This window comes from Ursus arctos, unplaced genomic scaffold (assembly GCF_023065955.2).
Source record: "Ursus arctos isolate Adak ecotype North America unplaced genomic scaffold, UrsArc2.0 scaffold_7, whole genome shotgun sequence".
In the NCBI taxonomy this organism is placed as follows: Eukaryota; Metazoa; Chordata; class Mammalia; order Carnivora; family Ursidae; genus Ursus; species Ursus arctos.
The window spans coordinates 64,703,687-64,719,806 of NW_026623089.1; the positions used below are offsets into that span (position 1 = coordinate 64,703,687).

The window sequence follows — 16,120 nt, forward strand, 5'->3', positions numbered from 1 at the left end:
CTCTCGCGCCGCCCCCTGAGCGCCCACCGCCCTGCACACCAGCCCCCAGCCCGCACCCCGGGATAGGCTGTGGGCGTTCCTGGGGCTTGGAGGTGGAAGGGCTGGGCTGTGGGCGCCTGGCTGTGCCACGGGCACCCGCAGAGGGCCAGGGTTCCGCGTTGCGCTGCGCGTGTGGCGTGTGGCGTGTGGCGTGTGGCGTGTGGCGTGTGGCGAGCGGGTCGGGCCCACCACGCATGGCCTGTGGTGAGGTGGGGGCACGTGGGGTTTGAATGGAGCCGGGTTGGGCAAGGTTGGGGGGGCGGGCCGCTGGCGGCAGAGGGAGTGGAAGGGAGGGCGAAGGGCAAGGAAAGGAAAAGAAAAGGAGAAAAGCCTACAGCACCCGGTATTCCCAGGCGGTCTCCCATCCAAGTACTAACCAGGCCCGACCCTGCTTAGCTTCCGAGATCAGACGAGATCGGGCGCGTTCAGGGTGGTATGGCCGTAGACACCTGTGGCTGCCGCTCGGTGCCCCAAGAGCCTGCTCCGCCCCTCCCAGCCCCAGCCCCAGCCCCAGCCCAGCCCCTGCCGAGCGATTGTCAGCCCTCCTCGCCTGGCCTGGGCCTGGTGCCTGCCTGCCTGCCTGCCTGCCTGCCAGCCAGCACGCCCAGGGGACAAGATGCCTCCGGCACCCCGGAGCCGCGGAAGTCCGCGCGCTCTCCCGTCCCGGGACTCTCCTGCCGCGCCGCCGCTTGGCTCCCGGGATGGCAACGGGGTGGGTCGGGGCGCCGGGGGCGAGGCCCGAGGTGTTCTCAGAGCGCCCCCCAACCCCCCCGCCCCCCGCGGGGAGCACAACCCGCCCACTGGCCTTTCCTCCTCTCCCGGCCGCCGGGCTCAAAGCCCACCGGAAGCCTCGGGCGCCACCACAGACCATCATCACCATCCCAACCCCCTGGCCCTTCCTCCGCCACCCTTCCCCTCCCCACCCAGCGACACCAGGACCTGATCGAGAGACACCAGGGGCCGGCTCACAATACGCACACACACAGACACACAGGGAAAGACAGAGAGACACGGAGTGGGGGGACACTTAGGGGACACACTGGACGGGAGAGACGGGGAGGGACAGAGTGTGTGTGTGTGTGTGTGTGTGTGTGTGGTCTGTGTGTGTGACAGAGAGAGAGAAAGAGAGAGAGAGATTAGATTATCCAACACACAGACCCTGTCACACCCCAGCACAGACACGCAGACCCCGACCCGGATGCGGACGGGGACAGGGACAGGGACAGAGACCCAGGTGCACACAGGTGACACACACCCACACACAGGGACACACAGGACGCTGTGTGGGCGCGGCAGCTAGCCCACGGGAGGGCGGTCGCGCTTGGGCGCGCTTTGGGCAAGGCGGCCGCGCCCTGGAGCTGCCATAGGAGCCCTCCCTCGGAGCCCGAGGACTTGCAGCCCAGGTGGCGGGAATCCCGATGGGCTGCCATTCCTGCCCAGCACCCCTCTGGCGTGGGGGCGTGCGAGGCATTCTTTCTTTTGCCCCGTCCTTTATTTTCTGGTGGCCCTTGTCGCCGTGGTGCGGGGCGCCCCGGGGTCTCGCTGAGGGAGCGAGCCTCGCTGTTCCGCTGAGACGGGGCGCGGAGTCGGGTGCCCACGGGGCCTGAGGCCCCGGGCGGTTGGCCATCTTGTGTCCTGTGCGCACGGAGCACGGACGCCCGGGCCCAGGGGCAAAGGGACGGTGACCGGTGCGAAGGAGGGCCATGCCCTTCTGGCGGGAGCGCAGCCCAGGGCTGGTGGGGAGAAGGTGTAGGCGGGCCCAGGCAGGAGGCGGGGCCGGCAGGCGGTTGGCCCGGGGCGCTGCGGTGGGCGGGCGGCCCAAGCGAACTGCTAGGGGCTCGGGAGAGGAGAGGGCCCGGAGGCAGGGAGGAGGCCGAGAACCCAGGGAGCGCACGCCTGCAGAGGCGGGGTCACGGCCCGCCCGGGGCTCCCGCGGTTCCTCTCGCCCGGGCCGCTTTCCCTCCACCCCCCTCCGCCGCCTCCGCCTCCTCTCGCGCCGCCCCCTGAGCGCCCACCGCCCTGCACACCAGCCCCCAGCCCGCACCCCGGGATAGGCTGTGGGCGTTCCTGGGGCTTGGAGGTGGAAGGGCTGGGCTGTGGGCGCCTGGCTGTGCCACGGGCACCCGCAGAGGGCCAGGGTTCCGCGTTGCGCTGCGCGTGTGGCGTGTGGCGTGTGGCGTGTGGCGTGTGGCGTGTGGCGAGCGGGTCGGGCCCACCACGCATGGCCTGTGGTGAGGTGGGGGCACGTGGGGTTTGAATGGAGCCGGGTTGGGCAAGGTTGGGGGGGCGGGCCGCTGGCGGCAGAGGGAGTGGAAGGGAGGGCGAAGGGCAAGGAAAGGAAAAGAAAAGGAGAAAAGCCTACAGCACCCGGTATTCCCAGGCGGTCTCCCATCCAAGTACTAACCAGGCCCGACCCTGCTTAGCTTCCGAGATCAGACGAGATCGGGCGCGTTCAGGGTGGTATGGCCGTAGACACCTGTGGCTGCCGCTCGGTGCCCCAAGAGCCTGCTCCGCCCCTCCCAGCCCCAGCCCCAGCCCCAGCCCAGCCCCTGCCGAGCGATTGTCAGCCCTCCTCGCCTGGCCTGGGCCTGGTGCCTGCCTGCCTGCCTGCCTGCCAGCCAGCACGCCCAGGGGACAAGATGCCTCCGGCACCCCGGAGCCGCGGAAGTCCGCGCGCTCTCCCGTCCCGGGACTCTCCTGCCGCGCCGCCGCTTGGCTCCCGGGATGGCAACGGGGTGGGTCGGGGCGCCGGGGGCGAGGCCCGAGGTGTTCTCAGAGCGCCCCCCAACCCCCCCGCCCCCCGCGGGGAGCACAACCCGCCCACTGGCCTTTCCTCCTCTCCCGGCCGCCGGGCTCAAAGCCCACCGGAAGCCTCGGGCGCCACCACAGACCATCATCACCATCCCAACCCCCTGGCCCTTCCTCCGCCACCCTTCCCCTCCCCACCCAGCGACACCAGGACCTGATCGAGAGACACCAGGGGCCGGCTCACAATACGCACACACACAGACACACAGGGAAAGACAGAGAGACACGGAGTGGGGGGACACTTAGGGGACACACTGGACGGGAGAGACGGGGAGGGACAGAGTGTGTGTGTGTGTGTGTGTGTGTGTGTGTGTGTGGTCTGTGTGTGTGACAGAGAGAGAGAAAGAGAGAGAGAGATTAGATTATCCAACACACAGACCCTGTCACACCCCAGCACAGACACGCAGACCCCGACCCGGATGCGGACGGGGACAGGGACAGGGACAGAGACCCAGGTGCACACAGGTGACACACACCCACACACAGGGACACACAGGACGCTGTGTGGGCGCGGCAGCTAGCCCACGGGAGGGCGGTCGCGCTTGGGCGCGCTTTGGGCAAGGCGGCCGCGCCCTGGAGCTGCCATAGGAGCCCTCCCTCGGAGCCCGAGGACTTGCAGCCCAGGTGGCGGGAATCCCGATGGGCTGCCATTCCTGCCCAGCACCCCTCTGGCGTGGGGGCGTGCGAGGCATTCTTTCTTTTGCCCCGTCCTTTATTTTCTGGTGGCCCTTGTCGCCGTGGTGCGGGGCGCCCCGGGGTCTCGCTGAGGGAGCGAGCCTCGCTGTTCCGCTGAGACGGGGCGCGGAGTCGGGTGCCCACGGGGCCTGAGGCCCCGGGCGGTTGGCCATCTTGTGTCCTGTGCGCACGGAGCACGGACGCCCGGGCCCAGGGGCAAAGGGACGGTGACCGGTGCGAAGGAGGGCCATGCCCTTCTGGCGGGAGCGCAGCCCAGGGCTGGTGGGGAGAAGGTGTAGGCGGGCCCAGGCAGGAGGCGGGGCCGGCAGGCGGTTGGCCCGGGGCGCTGCGGTGGGCGGGCGGCCCAAGCGAACTGCTAGGGGCTCGGGAGAGGAGAGGGCCCGGAGGCAGGGAGGAGGCCGAGAACCCAGGGAGCGCACGCCTGCAGAGGCGGGGTCACGGCCCGCCCGGGGCTCCCGCGGTTCCTCTCGCCCGGGCCGCTTTCCCTCCACCCCCCTCCGCCGCCTCCGCCTCCTCTCGCGCCGCCCCCTGAGCGCCCACCGCCCTGCACACCAGCCCCCAGCCCGCACCCCGGGATAGGCTGTGGGCGTTCCTGGGGCTTGGAGGTGGAAGGGCTGGGCTGTGGGCGCCTGGCTGTGCCACGGGCACCCGCAGAGGGCCAGGGTTCCGCGTTGCGCTGCGCGTGTGGCGTGTGGCGTGTGGCGAGCGGGTCGGGCCCACCACGCATGGCCTGTGGTGAGGTGGGGGCACGTGGGGTTTGAATGGAGCCGGGTTGGGCAAGGTTGGGGGGGCGGGCCGCTGGCGGCAGAGGGAGTGGAAGGGAGGGCGAAGGGCAAGGAAAGGAAAAGAAAAGGAGAAAAGCCTACAGCACCCGGTATTCCCAGGCGGTCTCCCATCCAAGTACTAACCAGGCCCGACCCTGCTTAGCTTCCGAGATCAGACGAGATCGGGCGCGTTCAGGGTGGTATGGCCGTAGACACCTGTGGCTGCCGCTCGGTGCCCCAAGAGCCTGCTCCGCCCCTCCCAGCCCCAGCCCCAGCCCCAGCCCAGCCCCTGCCGAGCGATTGTCAGCCCTCCTCGCCTGGCCTGGGCCTGGTGCCTGCCTGCCTGCCTGCCTGCCTGCCTGCCAGCCAGCACGCCCAGGGGACAAGATGCCTCCGGCACCCCGGAGCCGCGGAAGTCCGCGCGCTCTCCCGTCCCGGGACTCTCCTGCCGCGCCGCCGCTTGGCTCCCGGGATGGCAACGGGGTGGGTCGGGGCGCCGGGGGCGAGGCCCGAGGTGTTCTCAGAGCGCCCCCCAACCCCCCCGCCCCCCGCGGGGAGCACAACCCGCCCACTGGCCTTTCCTCCTCTCCCGGCCGCCGGGCTCAAAGCCCACCGGAAGCCTCGGGCGCCACCACAGACCATCATCACCATCCCAACCCCCTGGCCCTTCCTCCGCCACCCTTCCCCTCCCCACCCAGCGACACCAGGACCTGATCGAGAGACACCAGGGGCCGGCTCACAATACGCACACACACAGACACACAGGGAAAGACAGAGAGACACGGAGTGGGGGGACACTTAGGGGACACACTGGACGGGAGAGACGGGGAGGGACAGAGTGTGTGTGTGTGTGTGTGTGTGTGTGTGTGTGTGTGGTCTGTGTGTGTGACAGAGAGAGAGAAAGAGAGAGAGAGATTAGATTATCCAACACACAGACCCTGTCACACCCCAGCACAGACACGCAGACCCCGACCCGGATGCGGACGGGGACAGGGACAGGGACAGAGACCCAGGTGCACACAGGTGACACACACCCACACACAGGGACACACAGGACGCTGTGTGGGCGCGGCAGCTAGCCCACGGGAGGGCGGTCGCGCTTGGGCGCGCTTTGGGCAAGGCGGCCGCGCCCTGGAGCTGCCATAGGAGCCCTCCCTCGGAGCCCGAGGACTTGCAGCCCAGGTGGCGGGAATCCCGATGGGCTGCCATTCCTGCCCAGCACCCCTCTGGCGTGGGGGCGTGCGAGGCATTCTTTCTTTTGCCCCGTCCTTTATTTTCTGGTGGCCCTTGTCGCCGTGGTGCGGGGCGCCCCGGGGTCTCGCTGAGGGAGCGAGCCTCGCTGTTCCGCTGAGACGGGGCGCGGAGTCGGGTGCCCACGGGGCCTGAGGCCCCGGGCGGTTGGCCATCTTGTGTCCTGTGCGCACGGAGCACGGACGCCCGGGCCCAGGGGCAAAGGGACGGTGACCGGTGCGAAGGAGGGCCATGCCCTTCTGGCGGGAGCGCAGCCCAGGGCTGGTGGGGAGAAGGTGTAGGCGGGCCCAGGCAGGAGGCGGGGCCGGCAGGCGGTTGGCCCGGGGCGCTGCGGTGGGCGGGCGGCCCAAGCGAACTGCTAGGGGCTCGGGAGAGGAGAGGGCCCGGAGGCAGGGAGGAGGCCGAGAACCCAGGGAGCGCACGCCTGCAGAGGCGGGGTCACGGCCCGCCCGGGGCTCCCGCGGTTCCTCTCGCCCGGGCCGCTTTCCCTCCACCCCCCTCCGCCGCCTCCGCCTCCTCTCGCGCCGCCCCCTGAGCGCCCACCGCCCTGCACACCAGCCCCCAGCCCGCACCCCGGGATAGGCTGTGGGCGTTCCTGGGGCTTGGAGGTGGAAGGGCTGGGCTGTGGGCGCCTGGCTGTGCCACGGGCACCCGCAGAGGGCCAGGGTTCCGCGTTGCGCTGCGCGTGTGGCGTGTGGCGTGTGGCGTGTGGCGTGTGGCGTGTGGCGTGTGGCGAGCGGGTCGGGCCCACCACGCATGGCCTGTGGTGAGGTGGGGGCACGTGGGGTTTGAATGGAGCCGGGTTGGGCAAGGTTGGGGGGGCGGGCCGCTGGCGGCAGAGGGAGTGGAAGGGAGGGCGAAGGGCAAGGAAAGGAAAAGAAAAGGAGAAAAGCCTACAGCACCCGGTATTCCCAGGCGGTCTCCCATCCAAGTACTAACCAGGCCCGACCCTGCTTAGCTTCCGAGATCAGACGAGATCGGGCGCGTTCAGGGTGGTATGGCCGTAGACGCCTGTGGCTGCCGCTCGGTGCCCCAAGAGCCTGCTCCGCCCCTCCCAGCCCCAGCCCCAGCCCCAGCCCAGCCCCTGCCGAGCGATTGTCAGCCCTCCTCGCCTGGCCTGGGCCTGGTGCCTGCCTGCCTGCCAGCCAGCACGCCCAGGGGACAAGATGCCTCCGGCACCCCGGAGCCGCGGAAGTCCGCGCGCTCTCCCGTCCCGGGACTCTCCTGCCGCGCCGCCGCTTGGCTCCCGGGATGGCAACGGGGTGGGTCGGGGCGCCGGGGGCGAGGCCCGAGGTGTTCTCAGAGCGCCCCCCAACCCCCCCGCCCCCCGCGGGGAGCACAACCCGCCCACTGGCCTTTCCTCCTCTCCCGGCCGCCGGGCTCAAAGCCCACCGGAAGCCTCGGGCGCCACCACAGACCATCATCACCATCCCAACCCCCTGGCCCTTCCTCCGCCACCCTTCCCCTCCCCACCCAGCGACACCAGGACCTGATCGAGAGACACCAGGGGCCGGCTCACAATACGCACACACACAGACACACAGGGAAAGACAGAGAGACACGGAGTGGGGGGACACTTAGGGGACACACTGGACGGGAGAGACGGGGAGGGACAGAGTGTGTGTGTGTGTGTGTGTGTGTGTGTGTGTGTGTGGTCTGTGTGTGTGACAGAGAGAGAGAAAGAGAGAGAGAGATTAGATTATCCAACACACAGACCCTGTCACACCCCAGCACAGACACGCAGACCCCGACCCGGATGCGGACGGGGACAGGGACAGGGACAGAGACCCAGGTGCACACAGGTGACACACACCCACACACAGGGACACACAGGACGCTGTGTGGGCGCGGCAGCTAGCCCACGGGAGGGCGGTCGCGCTTGGGCGCGCTTTGGGCAAGGCGGCCGCGCCCTGGAGCTGCCATAGGAGCCCTCCCTCGGAGCCCGAGGACTTGCAGCCCAGGTGGCGGGAATCCCGATGGGCTGCCATTCCTGCCCAGCACCCCTCTGGCGTGGGGGCGTGCGAGGCATTCTTTCTTTTGCCCCGTCCTTTATTTTCTGGTGGCCCTTGTCGCCGTGGTGCGGGGCGCCCCGGGGTCTCGCTGAGGGAGCGAGCCTCGCTGTTCCGCTGAGACGGGGCGCGGAGTCGGGTGCCCACGGGGCCTGAGGCCCCGGGCGGTTGGCCATCTTGTGTCCTGTGCGCACGGAGCACGGACGCCCGGGCCCAGGGGCAAAGGGACGGTGACCGGTGCGAAGGAGGGCCATGCCCTTCTGGCGGGAGCGCAGCCCAGGGCTGGTGGGGAGAAGGTGTAGGCGGGCCCAGGCAGGAGGCGGGGCCGGCAGGCGGTTGGCCCGGGGCGCTGCGGTGGGCGGGCGGCCCAAGCGAACTGCTAGGGGCTCGGGAGAGGAGAGGGCCCGGAGGCAGGGAGGAGGCCGAGAACCCAGGGAGCGCACGCCTGCAGAGGCGGGGTCACGGCCCGCCCGGGGCTCCCGCGGTTCCTCTCGCCCGGGCCGCTTTCCCTCCACCCCCCTCCGCCGCCTCCGCCTCCTCTCGCGCCGCCCCCTGAGCGCCCACCGCCCTGCACACCAGCCCCCAGCCCGCACCCCGGGATAGGCTGTGGGCGTTCCTGGGGCTTGGAGGTGGAAGGGCTGGGCTGTGGGCGCCTGGCTGTGCCACGGGCACCCGCAGAGGGCCAGGGTTCCGCGTTGCGCTGCGCGTGTGGCGTGTGGCGTGTGGCGAGCGGGTCGGGCCCACCACGCATGGCCTGTGGTGAGGTGGGGGCACGTGGGGTTTGAATGGAGCCGGGTTGGGCAAGGTTGGGGGGGCGGGCCGCTGGCGGCAGAGGGAGTGGAAGGGAGGGCGAAGGGCAAGGAAAGGAAAAGAAAAGGAGAAAAGCCTACAGCACCCGGTATTCCCAGGCGGTCTCCCATCCAAGTACTAACCAGGCCCGACCCTGCTTAGCTTCCGAGATCAGACGAGATCGGGCGCGTTCAGGGTGGTATGGCCGTAGACACCTGTGGCTGCCGCTCGGTGCCCCAAGAGCCTGCTCCGCCCCTCCCAGCCCCAGCCCCAGCCCCAGCCCAGCCCCTGCCGAGCGATTGTCAGCCCTCCTCGCCTGGCCTGGGCCTGGTGCCTGCCTGCCTGCCTGCCTGCCTGCCTGCCAGCCAGCACGCCCAGGGGACAAGATGCCTCCGGCACCCCGGAGCCGCGGAAGTCCGCGCGCTCTCCCGTCCCGGGACTCTCCTGCCGCGCCGCCGCTTGGCTCCCGGGATGGCAACGGGGTGGGTCGGGGCGCCGGGGGCGAGGCCCGAGGTGTTCTCAGAGCGCCCCCCAACCCCCCCGCCCCCCGCGGGGAGCACAACCCGCCCACTGGCCTTTCCTCCTCTCCCGGCCGCCGGGCTCAAAGCCCACCGGAAGCCTCGGGCGCCACCACAGACCATCATCACCATCCCAACCCCCTGGCCCTTCCTCCGCCACCCTTCCCCTCCCCACCCAGCGACACCAGGACCTGATCGAGAGACACCAGGGGCCGGCTCACAATACGCACACACACAGACACACAGGGAAAGACAGAGAGACACGGAGTGGGGGGACACTTAGGGGACACACTGGACGGGAGAGACGGGGAGGGACAGAGTGTGTGTGTGTGTGTGTGTGTGTGTGTGTGTGTGTGGTCTGTGTGTGTGACAGAGAGAGAGAAAGAGAGAGAGAGATTAGATTATCCAACACACAGACCCTGTCACACCCCAGCACAGACACGCAGACCCCGACCCGGATGCGGACGGGGACAGGGACAGGGACAGAGACCCAGGTGCACACAGGTGACACACACCCACACACAGGGACACACAGGACGCTGTGTGGGCGCGGCAGCTAGCCCACGGGAGGGCGGTCGCGCTTGGGCGCGCTTTGGGCAAGGCGGCCGCGCCCTGGAGCTGCCATAGGAGCCCTCCCTCGGAGCCCGAGGACTTGCAGCCCAGGTGGCGGGAATCCCGATGGGCTGCCATTCCTGCCCAGCACCCCTCTGGCGTGGGGGCGTGCGAGGCATTCTTTCTTTTGCCCCGTCCTTTATTTTCTGGTGGCCCTTGTCGCCGTGGTGCGGGGCGCCCCGGGGTCTCGCTGAGGGAGCGAGCCTCGCTGTTCCGCTGAGACGGGGCGCGGAGTCGGGTGCCCACGGGGCCTGAGGCCCCGGGCGGTTGGCCATCTTGTGTCCTGTGCGCACGGAGCACGGACGCCCGGGCCCAGGGGCAAAGGGACGGTGACCGGTGCGAAGGAGGGCCATGCCCTTCTGGCGGGAGCGCAGCCCAGGGCTGGTGGGGAGAAGGTGTAGGCGGGCCCAGGCAGGAGGCGGGGCCGGCAGGCGGTTGGCCCGGGGCGCTGCGGTGGGCGGGCGGCCCAAGCGAACTGCTAGGGGCTCGGGAGAGGAGAGGGCCCGGAGGCAGGGAGGAGGCCGAGAACCCAGGGAGCGCACGCCTGCAGAGGCGGGGTCACGGCCCGCCCGGGGCTCCCGCGGTTCCTCTCGCCCGGGCCGCTTTCCCTCCACCCCCCTCCGCCGCCTCCGCCTCCTCTCGCGCCGCCCCCTGAGCGCCCACCGCCCTGCACACCAGCCCCCAGCCCGCACCCCGGGATAGGCTGTGGGCGTTCCTGGGGCTTGGAGGTGGAAGGGCTGGGCTGTGGGCGCCTGGCTGTGCCACGGGCACCCGCAGAGGGCCAGGGTTCCGCGTTGCGCTGCGCGTGTGGCGTGTGGCGTGTGGCGTGTGGCGTGTGGCGTGTGGCGTGTGGCGAGCGGGTCGGGCCCACCACGCATGGCCTGTGGTGAGGTGGGGGCACGTGGGGTTTGAATGGAGCCGGGTTGGGCAAGGTTGGGGGGGCGGGCCGCTGGCGGCAGAGGGAGTGGAAGGGAGGGCGAAGGGCAAGGAAAGGAAAAGAAAAGGAGAAAAGCCTACAGCACCCGGTATTCCCAGGCGGTCTCCCATCCAAGTACTAACCAGGCCCGACCCTGCTTAGCTTCCGAGATCAGACGAGATCGGGCGCGTTCAGGGTGGTATGGCCGTAGACGCCTGTGGCTGCCGCTCGGTGCCCCAAGAGCCTGCTCCGCCCCTCCCAGCCCCAGCCCCAGCCCCAGCCCAGCCCCTGCCGAGCGATTGTCAGCCCTCCTCGCCTGGCCTGGGCCTGGTGCCTGCCTGCCTGCCAGCCAGCACGCCCAGGGGACAAGATGCCTCCGGCACCCCGGAGCCGCGGAAGTCCGCGCGCTCTCCCGTCCCGGGACTCTCCTGCCGCGCCGCCGCTTGGCTCCCGGGATGGCAACGGGGTGGGTCGGGGCGCCGGGGGCGAGGCCCGAGGTGTTCTCAGAGCGCCCCCCAACCCCCCCGCCCCCCGCGGGGAGCACAACCCGCCCACTGGCCTTTCCTCCTCTCCCGGCCGCCGGGCTCAAAGCCCACCGGAAGCCTCGGGCGCCACCACAGACCATCATCACCATCCCAACCCCCTGGCCCTTCCTCCGCCACCCTTCCCCTCCCCACCCAGCGACACCAGGACCTGATCGAGAGACACCAGGGGCCGGCTCACAATACGCACACACACAGACACACAGGGAAAGACAGAGAGACACGGAGTGGGGGGACACTTAGGGGACACACTGGACGGGAGAGACGGGGAGGGACAGAGTGTGTGTGTGTGTGTGTGTGTGTGTGTGTGTGTGGTCTGTGTGTGTGACAGAGAGAGAGAAAGAGAGAGAGAGATTAGATTATCCAACACACAGACCCTGTCACACCCCAGCACAGACACGCAGACCCCGACCCGGATGCGGACGGGGACAGGGACAGGGACAGAGACCCAGGTGCACACAGGTGACACACACCCACACACAGGGACACACAGGACGCTGTGTGGGCGCGGCAGCTAGCCCACGGGAGGGCGGTCGCGCTTGGGCGCGCTTTGGGCAAGGCGGCCGCGCCCTGGAGCTGCCATAGGAGCCCTCCCTCGGAGCCCGAGGACTTGCAGCCCAGGTGGCGGGAATCCCGATGGGCTGCCATTCCTGCCCAGCACCCCTCTGGCGTGGGGGCGTGCGAGGCATTCTTTCTTTTGCCCCGTCCTTTATTTTCTGGTGGCCCTTGTCGCCGTGGTGCGGGGCGCCCCGGGGTCTCGCTGAGGGAGCGAGCCTCGCTGTTCCGCTGAGACGGGGCGCGGAGTCGGGTGCCCACGGGGCCTGAGGCCCCGGGCGGTTGGCCATCTTGTGTCCTGTGCGCACGGAGCACGGACGCCCGGGCCCAGGGGCAAAGGGACGGTGACCGGTGCGAAGGAGGGCCATGCCCTTCTGGCGGGAGCGCAGCCCAGGGCTGGTGGGGAGAAGGTGTAGGCGGGCCCAGGCAGGAGGCGGGGCCGGCAGGCGGTTGGCCCGGGGCGCTGCGGTGGGCGGGCGGCCCAAGCGAACTGCTAGGGGCTCGGGAGAGGAGAGGGCCCGGAGGCAGGGAGGAGGCCGAGAACCCAGGGAGCGCACGCCTGCAGAGGCGGGGTCACGGCCCGCCCGGGGCTCCCGCGGTTCCTCTCGCCCGGGCCGCTTTCCCTCCACCCCCCTCCGCCGCCTCCGCCTCCTCTCGCGCCGCCCCCTGAGCGCCCACCGCCCTGCACACCAGCCCCCAGCCCGCACCCCGGGATAGGCTGTGGGCGTTCCTGGGGCTTGGAGGTGGAAGGGCTGGGCTGTGGGCGCCTGGCTGTGCCACGGGCACCCGCAGAGGGCCAGGGTTCCGCGTTGCGCTGCGCGTGTGGCGTGTGGCGTGTGGCGAGCGGGTCGGGCCCACCACGCATGGCCTGTGGTGAGGTGGGGGCACGTGGGGTTTGAATGGAGCCGGGTTGGGCAAGGTTGGGGGGGCGGGCCGCTGGCGGCAGAGGGAGTGGAAGGGAGGGCGAAGGGCAAGGAAAGGAAAAGAAAAGGAGAAAAGCCTACAGCACCCGGTATTCCCAGGCGGTCTCCCATCCAAGTACTAACCAGGCCCGACCCTGCTTAGCTTCCGAGATCAGACGAGATCGGGCGCGTTCAGGGTGGTATGGCCGTAGACACCTGTGGCTGCCGCTCGGTGCCCCAAGAGCCTGCTCCGCCCCTCCCAGCCCCAGCCCCAGCCCCAGCCCAGCCCCTGCCGAGCGATTGTCAGCCCTCCTCGCCTGGCCTGGGCCTGGTGCCTGCCTGCCTGCCTGCCTGCCAGCCAGCACGCCCAGGGGACAAGATGCCTCCGGCACCCCGGAGCCGCGGAAGTCCGCGCGCTCTCCCGTCCCGGGACTCTCCTGCCGCGCCGCCGCTTGGCTCCCGGGATGGCAACGGGGTGGGTCGGGGCGCCGGGGGCGAGGCCCGAGGTGTTCTCAGAGCGCCCCCCAACCCCCCCGCCCCCCGCGGGGAGCACAACCCGCCCACTGGCCTTTCCTCCTCTCCCGGCCGCCGGGCTCAAAGCCCACCGGAAGCCTCGGGCGCCACCACAGACCATCATCACCATCCCAACCCCCTGGCCCTTCCTCCGCCACCCTTCCCCTCCCCACCCAGCGACACCAGGACCTGATCGAGAGACACCAGGGGCCGGCTCACAATACGCACACACACAGACACACAGGGAAAGACAGAGAGACACGGAGTGGGGGGACACTTAGGGGACACACTGGACGGGAGAGACGGGGAGGGACAGAGTGTGTGTGTGTGTGTGTGTGTGTGTGTGTGTGGTCTGTGTGTGTGACAGAGAGAGAGAAAGAGAGAGAGAGATTAGATTATCCAACACACAACACACAGACCCTGTCACACCCCAGCACAGACACGCAGACCCCGACCCGGATGCGGACGGGGACAGGGACAGGGACAGAGACCCAGGTGCACACAGGTGACACACACCCACACACAGGGACACACAGGACGCTGTGTGGGCGCGGCAGCTAGCCCACGGGAGGGCGGTCGCGCTTGGGCGCGCTTTGGGCAAGGCGGCCGCGCCCTGGAGCTGCCATAGGAGCCCTCCCTCGGAGCCCGAGGACTTGCAGCCCAGGTGGCGGGAATCCCGATGGGCTGCCATTCCTGCCCAGCACCCCTCTGGCGTGGGGGCGTGCGAGGCATTCTTTCTTTTGCCCCGTCCTTTATTTTCTGGTGGCCCTTGTCGCCGTGGTGCGGGGCGCCCCGGGGTCTCGCTGAGGGAGCGAGCCTCGCTGTTCCGCTGAGACGGGGCGCGGAGTCGGGTGCCCACGGGGCCTGAGGCCCCGGGCGGTTGGCCATCTTGTGTCCTGTGCGCACGGAGCACGGACGCCCGGGCCCAGGGGCAAAGGGACGGTGACCGGTGCGAAGGAGGGCCATGCCCTTCTGGCGGGAGCGCAGCCCAGGGCTGGTGGGGAGAAGGTGTAGGCGGGCCCAGGCAGGAGGCGGGGCCGGCAGGCGGTTGGCCCGGGGCGCTGCGGTGGGCGGGCGGCCCAAGCGAACTGCTAGGGGCTCGGGAGAGGAGAGGGCCCGGAGGCAGGGAGGAGGCCGAGAACCCAGGGAGCGCACGCCTGCAGAGGCGGGGTCACGGCCCGCCCGGGGCTCCCGCGGTTCCTCTCGCCCGGGCCGCTTTCCCTCCACCCCCCTCCGCCGCCTCCGCCTCCTCTCGCGCCGCCCCCTGAGCGCCCACCGCCCTGCACACCAGCCCCCAGCCCGCACCCCGGGATAGGCTGTGGGCGTTCCTGGGGCTTGGAGGTGGAAGGGCTGGGCTGTGGGCGCCTGGCTGTGCCACGGGCACCCGCAGAGGGCCAGGGTTCCGCGTTGCGCTGCGCGTGTGGCGTGTGGCGTGTGGCGTGTGGCGAGCGGGTCGGGCCCACCACGCATGGCCTGTGGTGAGGTGGGGGCACGTGGGGTTTGAATGGAGCCGGGTTGGGCAAGGTTGGGGGGGCGGGCCGCTGGCGGCAGAGGGAGTGGAAGGGAGGGCGAAGGGCAAGGAAAGGAAAAGAAAAGGAGAAAAGCCTACAGCACCCGGTATTCCCAGGCGGTCTCCCATCCAAGTACTAACCAGGCCCGACCCTGCTTAGCTTCCGAGATCAGACGAGATCGGGCGCGTTCAGGGTGGTATGGCCGTAGACGCCTGTGGCTGCCGCTCGGTGCCCCAAGAGCCTGCTCCGCCCCTCCCAGCCCCAGCCCCAGCCCCAGCCCAGCCCCTGCCGAGCGATTGTCAGCCCTCCTCGCCTGGCCTGGGCCTGGTGCCTGCCTGCCTGCCTGCCTGCCTGCCTGCCAGCCAGCACGCCCAGGGGACAAGATGCCTCCGGCACCCCGGAGCCGCGGAAGTCCGCGCGCTCTCCCGTCCCGGGACTCTCCTGCCGCGCCGCCGCTTGGCTCCCGGGATGGCAACGGGGTGGGTCGGGGCGCCGGGGGCGAGGCCCGAGGTGTTCTCAGAGCGCCCCCCAACCCCCCCGCCCCCCGCGGGGAGCACAACCCGCCCACTGGCCTTTCCTCCTCTCCCGGCCGCCGGGCTCAAAGCCCACCGGAAGCCTCGGGCGCCACCACAGACCATCATCACCATCCCAACCCCCTGGCCCTTCCTCCGCCACCCTTCCCCTCCCCACCCAGCGACACCAGGACCTGATCGAGAGACACCAGGGGCCGGCTCACAATACGCACACACACAGACACACAGGGAAAGACAGAGAGACACGGAGTGGGGGGACACTTAGGGGACACACTGGACGGGAGAGACGGGGAGGGACAGAGTGTGTGTGTGTGTGTGTGTGTGTGTGTGTGTGTGTGGTCTGTGTGTGTGACAGAGAGAGAGAAAGAGAGAGAGAGATTAGATTATCCAACACACAGACCCTGTCACACCCCAGCACAGACACGCAGACCCCGACCCGGATGCGGACGGGGACAGGGACAGGGACAGAGACCCAGGTGCACACAGGTGACACACACCCACACACAGGGACACACAGGACGCTGTGTGGGCGCGGCAGCTAGCCCACGGGAGGGCGGTCGCGCTTGGGCGCGCTTTGGGCAAGGCGGCCGCGCCCTGGAGCTGCCATAGGAGCCCTCCCTCGGAGCCCGAGGACTTGCAGCCCAGGTGGCGGGAATCCCGATGGGCTGCCATTCCTGCCCAGCACCCCTCTGGCGTGGGGGCGTGCGAGGCATTCTTTCTTTTGCCCCGTCCTTTATTTTCTGGTGGCCCTTGTCGCCGTGGTGCGGGGCGCCCCGGGGTCTCGCTGAGGGAGCGAGCCTCGCTGTTCCGCTGAGACGGGGCGCGGAGTCGGGTGCCCACGGGGCCTGAGGCCCCGGGCGGTTGGCCATCTTGTGTCCTGTGCGCACGGAGCACGGACGCCCGGGCCCAGGGGCAAAGGGACGGTGACCGGTGCGAAGGAGGGCCATGCCCTTCTGGCGGGAGCGCAGCCCAGGGCTGGTGGGGAGAAGGTGTAGGCGGGCCCAGGCAGGAGGCGGGGCCGGCAGGCGGTTGGCCCGGGGCGCTGCGGTGGGCGGGCGGCCCAAGCGAACTGCTAGGGGCTCGGGAGAGGAGAGGGCCCGGAGGCAGGGAGGAGGCCGAGAACCCAGGGAGCGCACGCCTGCAGAGGCGGGGTCACGGCCCG

General features: G+C 70.1%; 8 non-coding genes across 8 annotated transcripts; all 8 read right to left on the reverse strand.

Moving 5' to 3' along the window:
- Positions 1 to 367: 367 nt before the first annotated feature.
- Positions 368 to 486, reverse strand: LOC125281571 (5S ribosomal RNA). Its single transcript, XR_007188792.1, has one exon. It is a non-coding gene; the product is annotated as a 5S ribosomal RNA (ribosomal RNA).
- A 1,908-nt stretch (positions 487 to 2,394) lies between these two features.
- Positions 2,395 to 2,513, reverse strand: LOC125281572 (5S ribosomal RNA). Its single transcript, XR_007188793.1, has one exon. It is a non-coding gene; the product is annotated as a 5S ribosomal RNA (ribosomal RNA).
- Positions 2,514 to 4,402: 1,889 nt separating this feature from the next.
- LOC125281605 (5S ribosomal RNA) lies at positions 4,403 to 4,521 on the reverse strand. The gene has a single exon (XR_007188826.2). It is a non-coding gene; the product is annotated as a 5S ribosomal RNA (ribosomal RNA).
- A 1,927-nt stretch (positions 4,522 to 6,448) lies between these two features.
- LOC125281573 (5S ribosomal RNA) lies at positions 6,449 to 6,567 on the reverse strand. Its single transcript, XR_007188794.1, has one exon. It is a non-coding gene; the product is annotated as a 5S ribosomal RNA (ribosomal RNA).
- A 1,883-nt stretch (positions 6,568 to 8,450) lies between these two features.
- LOC125281606 (5S ribosomal RNA) lies at positions 8,451 to 8,569 on the reverse strand. The gene has a single exon (XR_007188827.2). It is a non-coding gene; the product is annotated as a 5S ribosomal RNA (ribosomal RNA).
- A 1,927-nt stretch (positions 8,570 to 10,496) lies between these two features.
- LOC125281574 (5S ribosomal RNA) lies at positions 10,497 to 10,615 on the reverse strand. The gene has a single exon (XR_007188795.1). It is a non-coding gene; the product is annotated as a 5S ribosomal RNA (ribosomal RNA).
- A 1,881-nt stretch (positions 10,616 to 12,496) lies between these two features.
- On the reverse strand, positions 12,497 to 12,615 carry LOC125281575 (5S ribosomal RNA). Its single transcript, XR_007188796.1, has one exon. It is a non-coding gene; the product is annotated as a 5S ribosomal RNA (ribosomal RNA).
- Positions 12,616 to 14,516: 1,901 nt separating this feature from the next.
- Positions 14,517 to 14,635, reverse strand: LOC125281576 (5S ribosomal RNA). The gene has a single exon (XR_007188797.1). It is a non-coding gene; the product is annotated as a 5S ribosomal RNA (ribosomal RNA).
- Between the last annotated feature and the right edge of the window lie 1,485 nt (positions 14,636 to 16,120).